Raw genomic sequence first — 13543 nt, 5'->3', positions numbered from 1 at the left:
ATATTCACTTCTTTTAAAAGAAACTGTAGTATACTACGGAAACTTCTAAAATAATGTTAAAGCCACGGGAAGAAATATTACTTTTCTCCGGTGTGCTATCAGGATCATCTTACATTATATAACTGTTTTACACGAAGTTTTTCTGAAACTGTTAATGAAATGAAAGAAGTAAAACTTCTTAAGATAAAGGTGGACATCTCTAAGGGGAAAAATCTTCCAGACGGTATGAGAAACTGATTCCTATCGTTATAAATATATTTCACTGCGTATGCACAAAGGATATATTTATTTTGATTGTCTTATGATGGCATATTCTATATCACTGTGAGGTGACCCCTGGATGAATAAATAAATAAATAGGTATGTAGTTAAAATAATTATCATAGCCAGAAGAAACGACGATAGGCAAAGCCACGTGGTATATTGGAAGTGCATGAGGCAAGGAAATATAAAATTGAAATTAATATATGCGGACATACTTAGAAATGGCTCTGAGCACTATGCGACTTAACTTCTGAGGTCATCAGTCGCCTAGAACTTAGAACTAATTAAACCTGACTAACCTAAGGACATCACACACATCCATGCCCGAGGCAGGATTCGAATCTGCGACCGTAGCGGTCTCTCGGTTCCAGACTGTAGCGCCTAGAACCGCACGGCCACACCAGCCGGCAGGACATACTTAAATGCGTAACTGTACTGAACTGTGAACCAAATCTTCTCTCAGTTTCTTACAAGACGATTAACATATTAGATACAATTACAATTGTTTACAGAGGAATGAGATACTTGAATTCTCACTCTCTTTGATATAATGAAACACGATACTGAAGAAGAGTTGCGACTTTCGGTAATTCGTACTATTTAAGAAGACCCATTTTTCAACCTGTAATTGATATAATGAAATAAAGCCTTTTTTTGAATTTAATGAGACAGAATTATACAAATTTCAGGTGTTTGTCGTTATAGTTAAAACCCGACTGCGATTATAGATTTATTTGCTAAAAATATGGTTCCGTTCATCCAACTGTATGCAGATATTTCTTCTCAGCTTTAACTACTCAATCAATTACTGTAATTACTCATCTGTAGTGAAAAACGATTAATCATAACACATAACACATTTCACTAGCTAATTTATCAACAGGATATCACTGAAACTCGACTGAATGTTTGCTATTACATCCTCATCTATTTTTAAGACAAAATCGATAGATACCTTTTACTCAGATACTGAGTCTCAATTGAGAATTTGACACACTGTTAGTAGGAAGAAAACCGCCGAATCAAGAGAAGATAGTCGGCATCCTAACTCATCTGAAAGGTGGTCGCAAGGCAGACCAGTCCATTTTCGTAACATTACTGTGTACGAACCATTGCCTGACAGATGCCGCTTTATGACAAGCTGCATTGTCACGTTTACAGGAACATCATTTCCAAACCGTTCCAGTGGTCTAGTGCATAGCGTTGCTGCCTCGGCACTACGGGGTCCCGGGTTCGATTCCCGGCCGGGATGGGGATTTTCTCTGCCCGGGGACTGGGTGTTTGTGTTGTCCTCATCATTTCATCAGCGTCATCATGAAAGTGGCTAAATTGGCCTGTCCAAAGATTGTACGGTTGCTGATGACTGCGTAGTTGAGCGCCCCACAAACCAAACATCATCATCATCATCATCATCGAATCGTACCACCACTATACGTCGTATACAATACTGTAAAATCCGTTCATATATTTCAGCATTAGCGTTTTTTTGAGAAAAATAAGAGGACCGCAACATAACCATGAAAAACACCCCTCTAACGTAACACCATGTTGGCACCAAACATGATGGGAGTAAAATTCTCCAGGCATCCACCAAACACAGATCCTACCATCAGATTTAAACACGGCATAGTCTTATTTATCTCTCAAAATCACTCATCACCAGTCATTCGCTGTCCAGTACCGTAACTCTTTACGCCACCTCAAATGTCGCCTATCATTGACTACAGAAATGTTTGGAGCTGCTTCGTCCATTCCACTCTCTTAGCACCACACGCACTGTCATTGTGCTACCTGGATTGCTGGTACCACTTTAGATTTCACAAGTGATTTCTACCGCTGATTTCATGCGATTTTTAAAAACTCATTCTGTAGTGCTCGGCTGTCCCTGTCGCTCTGTGCGCGACATCTATCTTGAATTGATTTATCTGTGGTTGTTGTTTCGCATTTTCACTTCATGAAGAGTCGACTCGAGCCGCTGTAGGAGGTTTGTAAGTTACGTGGCTTTCACTGACTAGTCCACGTTGACTGAACTCTCCAGACCGACCCATTGTGCAGTTACCTTACCTACTAAAATAGTACTTCGCGTCTACTTGTGTATCAGGGGCTTCGTGTCTCGTGACATCCAGTGGTCAATTACGCATTACATAGCGGTGTACAGCTACGTTTGATATGATAATGAGAACTAATTAGCTGTTTGGGTGCTCATCTTGCTGTAACAAATGGGATAGTCACCTCACGTGACAGGCATGTGGTCAGACCTTTTATTGGTTGTCGGAATGAGAAATGAGTGCAGCATTGGATGGTCGAGTGCCACCAATTCTTGAAATGTAGTTCACGTAGTAGGTGGCCGGTGACTGGGACACTTGGGGCAGCAGTGGTTCACCTGCTGATGATTCCTTTCACCACTGAAAGTGTAATAGGCTTACGAACGATTTACTGGCAGCAGATGATTAAAGCTCCACTGTTTTCTCTGCTTTAAGGCAGTCGACTGTCGCTGCTCAAATAGCCATATCTCTCTCTTGATGGACAAAATCTGTCTGTAAATATTTCAAAATCTTGAAGATGTTGGTGTCATCAAAAACACCGGTATAATATGTTTGCTCTACTGAGGATTACTTGACGTGACGTCAGAGGACCTCCATGGCGGGTGAAGGATTGAAAAAAAAAAAAAGTTTTTCCAGTCCTTCTAATGTAGTTTTTTTCCGTCTGACAAAAGTACCGTTGCTACTCGTCATAAACGAAGTCATCCGTATGTATGATACGTGCAGTACTCGGGCAGTTTCAGGCAGCGATTGCAGCAGCGGAAGCAGTGCAGAACGGTAACATTTATCTATTTTCAATTTTTACAGTATTTACACTGAAAACAAATCAAAAAAGAACGAAATAACCCATCCTTATACAGCGCAATATGCTCTAACCCTTTCTGGAAATTGATTGCCAGCAGTCCACGTATGTCTGGTTTCGGTGTTGTGTTGTTGGGTTAGAAAATTATTCGGATCGGAAAAGATTTCCAACCAGATATGAGTCTGTGCCTAGGAACGGACTGAAAGAAATTTCCTTTCCTGCTGGTGGGTGTTGTGACTTTACTGAAGGTAATGTCATACCCTCAACTTTCTTTAAAATGCGGTTAATTACTCGTGGTTAGACCCATTATGTTAGCTACAGTTTTTATAATACTGACTTTCTTCTCCTTGGCAGATGGAATAACGGTTTAACAAGGATCAGTGGAGCTGACGAGGTCTGGCGTGCTTAAATTAAGGTTAAGTCTCCATTATATTTAGCGGGTGATGGGGTTTGTGTGAACCAGAATGAGATGACAATGCCATGCAGGCAAAAGACTTCATCCCTGTCATCAGAGGAAAAGTCGGGAACTAATTGCTGATCAGTGAACGTTGGAAGTTTCGTGTTAAGTAGTAGTTTCATTTCACTAGCAGTCTTGTTTTCTTTAGATCGCGAAATAATATTTGCATATATTTCAAAAATATTTACTGTAATAGCTATCGACAGGTTACTCACACTCTTTAAGTTATATCTTGGGTGCGAGGCATTGCTGTAGTTCAATGTTTTAACTTTTGGCGACATCCACACGATTACAGCCAATACAGTGTAATGCAGCTGACTTTGCCTATATTGCCAAGTCAGTTTAAATTCTCTCGTGCTGGACGTGGCCACCGTGATGTGTAAGCTTCAGTTTGATATTTTATGAGACTGTTAGAGTTATTTGCAGCAGATATTAATACGCGACGAGTAAGGCATTTCAGTTGGGAAATTTTGGTATTTGCACTATTAGGTTGTCATAATAAAGCGCATAGTAGTGATAATCTGCGAGCGTGAACTCGTATTTAGTCCTGTGATTTCAAAGAGGTCCGGAGACCTTATGCAGTCAGTTTCGTCACGATCAGCTTACTTAATACGTTACTGGAAGCCATGCATAGGAACATATTTCTGAGGTTGCTAGAAATTTTTTCACGTTCACATGATTGTAGATACCACGTGACAAATATAACAACTTTGACACGTTTCACGTCAAACGGCTTCCGTACCATGCTTTCGATCAATGGAACACGCAACCAACTAACTAACTAACTAACTAACGAACAAGTGAAAGTGATACTGAAACCGGAGTCGAGCCATGAAGTTCATCATCGTTGTCGGATAGGGAGCCACAAATCCCTCTCCAGTGTAACGTAGTAGAGGACAACCGTTATCCAGGGAGCCGGTACTAAACATAACTACGTATATGAACAATCATACGCAGCACAGTAAAAAAAAATTATGAATAAATTTAGAATAAGTCTTCAGCAGTATGACCGCGTATTGAGTAAGAGAAACAACGGATATTGAAGGAAGGACACGTAGCACATGCTACAAAAATTGATGTTTTCCCGTTTCAAAGATGGTCGATACAATTTACAGGCTGGGCATGATAGTGAACTCGTATACTATATTAGGCACATAAAATTGTGCGCGAAATAGATTACAGTGAGTTCAAGTAATGCAGTGGACTGTTGTATAACTAAAAACAGTGATGCAGATATGACAGCTGTAAGGTAACGAAATTTCAAACGGAGCGTCAACTTGACGATTCACAGCAAACTGCGGAATCAGCCCTTAAATTTGTTGATGAGACAAACAAACTTATCCCGTCGTTCAGAAATAAATTCGTTTTCAACTGCGACCAATCGAGATTTGTAGAGGAAACTGGTGTGAAAGGAAAGCTGGAAATAAGAGGTACCAAGAGAGTTGTATCAAGATCAGCTAACGTGCATGCTTTAACGTATTCGTATACCATTATGCTGACTGTTCATCAGGATGATAAACTGAAAAGTTATTTATTGTGCTACGAGCGTTGGAGGTGCTCTGCCCCCTACGATTCTTTCTCGTGTGCGTGATCTTACAAGAACTGTAGGGAATATTTCCGCGACAGCAATCAAGCGTGGGAAAATTGGCGCAGGTCAACTATGACTATGGTGTGAGCACTGCTTTTGGCCGATAGCTGGTAAACATTTTAGCTTGATTCCTGGTCTGGGTATAAAGTGCTACTCCTTTAGAGCTAATTATCCCTCCTGAAAAGTGTGTGACGTTGCAATTCATGCGAACTGGATCTACCTTTAGATATATGCTTTTTCCGTGCCTATAATACATATTATCGTATAAGGGACAGCGCCGGCCGGTGTGGCCGTGCGGTTCTAGGCGCTTCAGTCTGGAACCCCGTGACCGCTATGGTCGCAGGTTCGAATCCTGCCTCGGGCATGGATGTGTGTGATGTCCTTAGGTTAGTTAGGTTTAATTAGTTCTAAGTTCTAGGCGACTGATGACCTCAGCAGTTAAGTCGCGTAGTGCTCAGAGCCATTTGAACCATTTTTAAGGGACCCTCAGTTGAACGATAAATTCCGCGACAGACTGTTTCATATTGTGTTGTGTGCCATCACATGCCATCAGGTCTCAGCACCCCGTTGCACCTATGTGATTGTATGTGCAATCTTGAAGACTGGATATCTAGCTGAACGTCCTGCACGGTTTGTAACTCCCAAGGAGTTCGCCTTCGATACTGGTGGTGCGACCCTTTGCGATCACTGTGACGCGCCATTTTTCATTCGGAGTTTACGGTGCTAGTTAATAGGTTCTTCTGCAGATTTCTTGAATATGGACGATGTCTATTGTGTGAAGTGTAATACGTACATCCTCTAGAATGTTGATTTCTTCATCTCCCGAACACTCAATTTCTGTCGCCCTCCTGATGCACATAGTGAACCATTAGCAGCAAATATTTCTCCTGTCATAGTTATTAACGCACACTTTCAAACGAGCGTTGCTAAAGACGGAACTTGTGACCTCGTACTCAAGGGGTTCCTCTTTAGTTAGCTATCGCGTAGGATTTACTCCTACCTGTTCTGCCGCGAATTTCTCGCAGTTGGTGTCCCTCGCAGAAGCAGTACCAGAACCATCGGTTTCTCTGAAAATCCGATATACTGTAATTTCTTGGTGATGAAACTTGAAGTTATATTAGTTGAAATAAAGTGTGTGTTTGGTTGCGAAAACACCGGTATTTGACAATAATGAGACAATCCATCAAATTTAACTAAAAACTGTTTCCTGGGAGGATGGTCTTACGACAGAACTAGATCGAAAGGCATCCTGTCGGCGACTGGTGACTTGTAATTACAATCGTGGAACATCGTATCGGTTCGTACAACTTGGTTATCTTAAATATTATTCATCTGTTTATTGAAATGACTGATTTCTCTTGTCGTAATATTGTCGTATTAAAGTGTTTATGATCAGTAGCCTTCTCCTAATATATATATAATGGAAAAATTGTCTTAAATTAGTAAATCTTTATTAAACAAAATTACTTGCTTGGCGCCAGAATGGCTATGGTTTCCCTAAGTATTGTGCGCTGGAGTAACTTTCTCACAATTACATGCAGCACCACATGCCACCGTTTACTGGCAAGGCCAGACGTTCCAGCGGGTAGCTACCTTACGCTAGGAGCAATTTCAGACTTGCGTAGCGCGTGTGGCGTGGCGCAGGACAGCGCGCATTTTTGTAACTTCACAGGTTCAAGTGGAACCGCGCAGATGGGGACAGGGCGCGATGGTGATGCGACACGCACCTGCGCCAGGTCGCGCGTCGTTATGGTTGTTGCGCAGTTTGTCTCCGCAGCACGCCACGTCGGTACTCTGGGAAAGGCGAGGTTGGGAGCAGGAGAGCAGTCGTCCCCCCCCCCCCCCCTTTCACCGCCACCACCACCCCTATGCTCACTTCGGCATGGCGTGTGTGGGCTTTGGTAGCACTGGGCATCAGATAAATATAGTCTTACCGTTCAAGAAATGGTTCAAATGGTTCTGAGCATAATGGGACTTAACTTCTGAGGTCATCAGTACCCTAGGACTTAGAACTACTTAAACATAACTAACATAGGGACATCACAAACACCCATGCCCGAGGCACGATTCGCACCGGCGACCGCAGCGGTCGCGCGGTTCCAGACTGTAGCGCCTAGAACCGCTCGGCCACTCCAGCCGGCTAGTCTTACCGTATTGTGAATTTTATTGTAACAGAGTAGTGTTTCGTTATTCGCTATTTAAGCGCCCATCTTTTTTCGTTACTACTTAATATTTTTCAGTTACAGGTATTTATATAGTTTCTTTTTCTTTTTCTTCTTTTGTGGAGACCACTGCACAGTTCTCTAACTGGTGAACCATGAGCCACTGGAGTTATATCTTCTGCTTCCAAAATGTTTTCAGATCGCAGAGTTTCAAGATCTGGTACACGTGTTCGGTAGACCTCGTCCTTGACATAACCCCATAAAAAGAAGTCTAATGGGATTATGTCAGGAGAGTGTGGAGGCCAAACCGTTGGCCCATCACGACAGGGCAGTGTTTAAGGAAGTAAGGTATATTATAAAATCATGTGATGAAGAAGCAGTGTAGGAAAGTAAAACAAGGTTAACTACGTACTGTACGTTCTGTTACAAAAATTCGAAAAGGGGTAATTCCCGTAGTTGGGGCCGCTTTGTGTTCCTGCAAAAAAGTGGCCAAGATCTGAAGTACAGGGTGTCCGAAAAGCCTTTCACTGATTACATAACTTGATAACTCAGGCTAGAAGTTAGATACAAATATGAAACTGGTGTCTAATTGTTTACAAACTATCAAAGTTATTTTCACACATCAGTAAACGTCCACATGAGCACCCTTGGTAGCACGTAGCACATCTAGGCGATATTCAACTTCCGTCCACACATTAGCCAACATCACTGGAGGGATCTATTCAACGACAGTGGTTATCCGTTACGGCAGGGTTTCAAGATCTGGTACACGTGTTCGGTAGACCTCGTCATTGACATAACCCCATAGAAGGAAGTCTAATGGGGTTACGTCACTTCCAATCGGTTATGGAGGCCAAACCGTTGGCCCATCACAACCAATCCATCGACAAGGAAAGGTCATATCGAGGTAGGCACGGACGTTCAAACGCCAATGAGGCGGTGCACCGTCTTGCTGAAAGAAGACATCGGGGTGATACTGAAGCAGCTGAGGAACAGCATACAGTTGCAACATGTCCCGATACACTGCAGATGTGATGGTAGCCTCAGCGAAGAAGAATGGCCCGATAATTCGATCGTCCAATAGCGCGCTCCAAACATTCACCTTTGGACTGACGCTGGTGCACTCTATGACCTCGCCAGGGGGTTGTGAACCCCAAATGCGCACATTATGGTGATTCACTACTCCACTGAGTGTCCTAAAAGAGTGTAGTGACTTTATACATTTAATTGGTTGAAATGTATTGCTGCCAAAGGCAGACTTACATTCATGACAATGATTTTCGAACAAGGCACATCTGGCTAGCTTCCTCATTCCTGTCACGTGCATCGATAGGGGACTGAGGGTAGGTAAGGAGCTTTATGATACGTTTTACGTTGATAGGTTGAAAATAAAATAACTGGATACATAGGTGCAACATTTTATAATATCTTAATGTTACTGTTCATCAGCTACCTCAAAAATACTTCCAGTTTTTGTGAATTAGCAATCGGCTCCAGTAAATTATATCCATTGAGTGAATGGTGTCATGTACGATTCCATATTTCCATAATTCAGAAAATTGTCATCTAGTTATTCTGAAGTAGTATGTAAAATCAGGATCACTCATCTTACTCATGGTTTGGAACTGTCGACATGTTTTCATTTCAAACAAAACCCATTTGATTGATGATATGAATTTTTTGTTTATTAGTGAATAAAGCAACACTTCGTCTTCACGCATTTTTATCAGAATCTCATTCGGAACTCAGGTATAACAATAATAACTCTTTTATCCGCGAATCACACATAGTCAGTTTCGCAAGCAGTACGTCAGTAACCCGCATCTTGTATGTGCGCGTCTCCCTGACTGAAGGGCACACTCGTCGCGCACGTCTCAGAACTAGCAGGTCCGCACTACACGTGTGCAACGTGCGTGTCGCGGGGTAAAATCGTGTCACGTCATATGTACTATACGCGTCTCAATTTGCACTTAGTCTTAGCCTGTGTGGGAACTGGAATTTTATTCCTTGCTGTGCACATTAGAATACTGTCTATGCTCACTGAATGGTACTGACGTCTGCAGAAGAATTATAAAATATGAATCAGGAAATTACGGATATAAAATGTGTTTTGAAAATAATGGGTACATTACAACCTTGTGGATGACTACTTTGAGTTTAATAGTGTAAGTTGGCTGTTTAGGTTTTTATGTTGGTAACGCCACGTAGTGCCCTTTATGAAAATCGCTGACTGCGCTGTGTGCAGTTTGGTGCTGGCTGGACACATTGTTGGAATATTCGCTAGTGTAGTGTTGGGCAGTTGGGTGTGAACAGCGCGTAGCGTTGGGCAGTTGGAGGTGAGCCACCAGCAGTGGTGGATGTGGGGAGAGAGATGCCAGAGTTTTGAGGAGTTACTATAAGCGAACGAGCTGGACGTGTGTCCGCCATAAGACGGAAATCTGTAAAGATGGATCACACGAATTGAGATATATATATATATATATATATATATATATATATATATATATATATATATATGATGACTTTTGAACATTATTAAGCTAAATACCTTGTTTGGTCTCTTTCAACATCTTTGAAAAAAAAAATGGCTCTGAGCACTATTGGACTTAACATCTGAGGTTATCAGTCTCCTAGAGCTTCGAACTACTTAAACCTAACTAACCTAAGGATATCACACCCATCCTTGCCCGAGGCAGGATTTGAACCTGCGACCGTAGTGGTCGCGTGGTTCCAGACTGAAGTGCCTAGATCCGCTCCGCCACACCGGTTGGCATCAAATCATTCATTTGCTAACTATGATATATATATATATATATATATATATATATATATATATATATACATATATATATATATATATATATGAATCTTTTATTTAGCTGGCAGTACTGGCGCTCGCTGTATTGCAGTAGTTCGAGTCACGAACATTTTTGTGAGGTAAGTGATTCATGAAAGGTATAGGTTGTTGTTAGTCGCGGCTATTCTTTTGTAGGGATTATTGAAAGTCAGATTGCGTTGCGCTAAAAATATAGTGTGTCAGATTAGTGGTGATCAGAATAAGTAAAGAAAAAACTGTTTGAATATGTGGAGTTTTACTCAGCTAGTTGAAAATCAAATAACGTGGAAGTTTACCAGCAGAGTAAAATAAATTTTACCAAGGGGATGTTTCATAATACAGAGTATCAATTCAGCGTCGTGGTAACTCATTTATGCTCTGATCAATCACTAATTTCACTCTAGTGGGTAACCTTGAAGCACATGTTACGTGACTCCATGTTGGGCACTTTTGTTGACAATATTGCCTTTGTCAGTTCGATGGAGATCTACGATCAAGATAATGAAATAATTCACTTCCAGTCGGTATTAGACATCCCACTCTCTGATTGTATAATTTTCTGGTCATGGGAGGTAACTTTGTCGTTGATACCGAGATGGGATTTGGTGTGGAAAATTATTATAAAATATTTTCGTTATTGTTTTCATGTAATAATTTGTGAAGAACATGGTAGTGATCCTTGAACGTTTGCAACAGTACGTGGAGATTTGGTCCTCGAACCAAGTATTCAATAACCAAAAAATGTGTGTGAAATCTTATGGGACTTAACTGCTAAGGTCAGCAGTCCCTAAGCTTACACACTACTTAACCTAAATTATCCTAAGGACAAACACACACACCCATGCCCGAGGGAGGACTCGAACCTCCGCCGGGACCAGCCGCACAGTCCATGACTGCAGCGCCTTAGACCGCTATTCAATAACCCTAGGGCTGTTATTATGGTTACATTCAACGAAAATCATCGCCCAGCACCGTGTTTCGCTACAACCTAATCACACTGACATTGTATAACTTTGTGACGCCTTTACGAGCGATTAAACAGGGTTCGATGTACAGTTATACAAGCTATGCGAATCTGTTTGACGTCACGTGTATTACCGGTAACTATATGCTATTGTGATTAATCATTTTGCTTATGGCCGAGCGGTTCTAGGCGATTCAGTCCGGAACCGCGCGACTGCTACGGTCGCAGGTTCGAATCCTGCCTCGGGCATGGATGTATGTGATGTCCTTAGGTTAGTTAGGTTTGAGTAGTTCTAAGTTCTAGGGGACTGATGACCTCAGATGTTAAGTCCCATAGTGCTCAGAGCCATTTGAACCATTTTGCTTATTCCGATCAGATAGCGCTTAGAAACGGATTATTCGGTCACGGACATTCATGTAACATAGCATACCTTCGTAAATATGTGCTTAGAGTTACTACTCACTATGCGTGACCAGTTCTAAATACAGTGCACTACTTAAACGTGAAAAGGGGTTACTGTTTGTGAACAAGCCGTGCTCGGTGCAAATACTACAGCCAATAGACGAGAGGTGAACTTACTCAGTCGCCTTCCCTCGCGAAAACTGTGTGCAGTTTTTCATGTTACAAGTAAACTTCACTCATATAGCTATAAGAATAAATTCAAGCACTTACAGTTCATCATCTTCTTGTTATAAGTTCTTATTTATTCTTACGTCTGAGGAAGCTTGCGTATTATTAGGTGCGTAAAATGCCTGTGGGAACGCGGCATGCGCATTGAAGGCTAAATGGTAGAACTAGCTGCAACAGCCGAGCGACACAGTTCTTTGAACTACAGAAAGAGCTTTAATGCGATGTTTTCAAGCTCCTCGACGCCACAGAGACGGAGAACGAGGGCGCATACGCAATGTTTTTCTTGCAGTGAAACATGAGGGGAAAAGTCAACAGCACCCTCGGAAGAACAGCAGCGGTTTCGTTTGCGCTAACTCGGATACTGTTCTGAAGTAGATTAAGCCATAAATTTCACAGTTGAGTCACGAGACCGTGAATTACGAGTTTGGTGTCTTCTATCCAACACAATGCTCATATGACAACGTTATGTGAAGAAAACCACGTTTTGAAAAAGCAGGATATCTATATCAGGAAATGGAATGCAATCGTATTCTTCATACGCCAGAGTTTATCCATGTTGCAAGAACTCTTCGAGCTTAAACGCGACTCCATTCCTCAAAACAAAGTATCTGAGAAATTACGATGACACATGTTGTTTGTCTATGGAGAAATTATTTATAATCAGTAGTATGCAACACAGACACACCTACAGCTGAGTTGCCTCACCATTTCGTTGGCGTCACCATAATCATTAACAGGAATGAAAACGTTAAGACAGCAATAAGATGTCGAGCAACAGTAACAACCAGTATAATGCCCTCATTCCCTCATTAACAACAATAAGCGCATAAAGCAGCAATAAGATGTCAGGAAACAATAACAACCAGTACTACGTCCCCATTCTCGCAGTCACACTTTGAACATTATGCTTAAAGTCAAAGGTATGTGCAGCCAACAGTTACACGTGAGTTAAATAGTGATACAAAGCTTCTTCGTCTCGGACGCTCTGCGTTCGGAATAAAGAGCAAAGGTTATGGGAGGGGATAGATCTCTAAATGAGCCTGTCAAAGTTTATGAAGTTTAGTTGACATGAAGGCCAAATGTACTGAAAGAATACTTGTTTCATATACACAACCAATAGAAAAAAATTTACCAAATTCCATATACACAACCAATCGAAAAAAATTTACCAAATTCAGTAACATACTGTATACAATGGCTACGCGAACAGAATTTTTTGAACAGAAACAAACATCACTTCCTTATATGCCGCAGAGGTATTTCTCTTCCTACATGAGTAAAATATCTTTGAATATTTAGTTGTGTTTTATATTTAAACAGAACAATATAACGTGTGATTTCCTACTGCTGTTTAACCCAATAACAACATTGCATTGGCTTTTAAATGTAGCTAGGTACACAATTGCTTTATGTGAACGCAGTTTTGCTTACTCTGGAATCGAAACTTTTTTGTTGTGAGGACACAGTAACAAACTGTATACAATGGCTACGCGAACAGAATTTTTTGAACATACCCTTGACCGTAGATTAAATTTAAGGTCAAGCAACCGAACAATGTGGCAAGTTGCAGATGTCAGCCATTTAGTACAAAGGATTGCTGGTAAGTTAGCTGACCTATATGGCTTGAATACTTTATTGGAAGTAATGAACAGTCAAATATATATTACTGTTTGTAAAAATCTGGTAAAAGACGAAAGAAAAGGACATGCCATACGACAATTCGATAATATTTAAAGCGATGAATATTTCGTAACTTATCGTCTGCGAAAAGCCTTTTGTACACACCTGAAGTGCCTGA

This window comes from Schistocerca americana, chromosome 7 (genome assembly GCF_021461395.2).
Source record: "Schistocerca americana isolate TAMUIC-IGC-003095 chromosome 7, iqSchAmer2.1, whole genome shotgun sequence".
NCBI lineage: Eukaryota > Metazoa > Arthropoda > Insecta > Orthoptera > Acrididae > Schistocerca > Schistocerca americana.
This window is presented reverse-complemented; position numbering follows the sequence as displayed.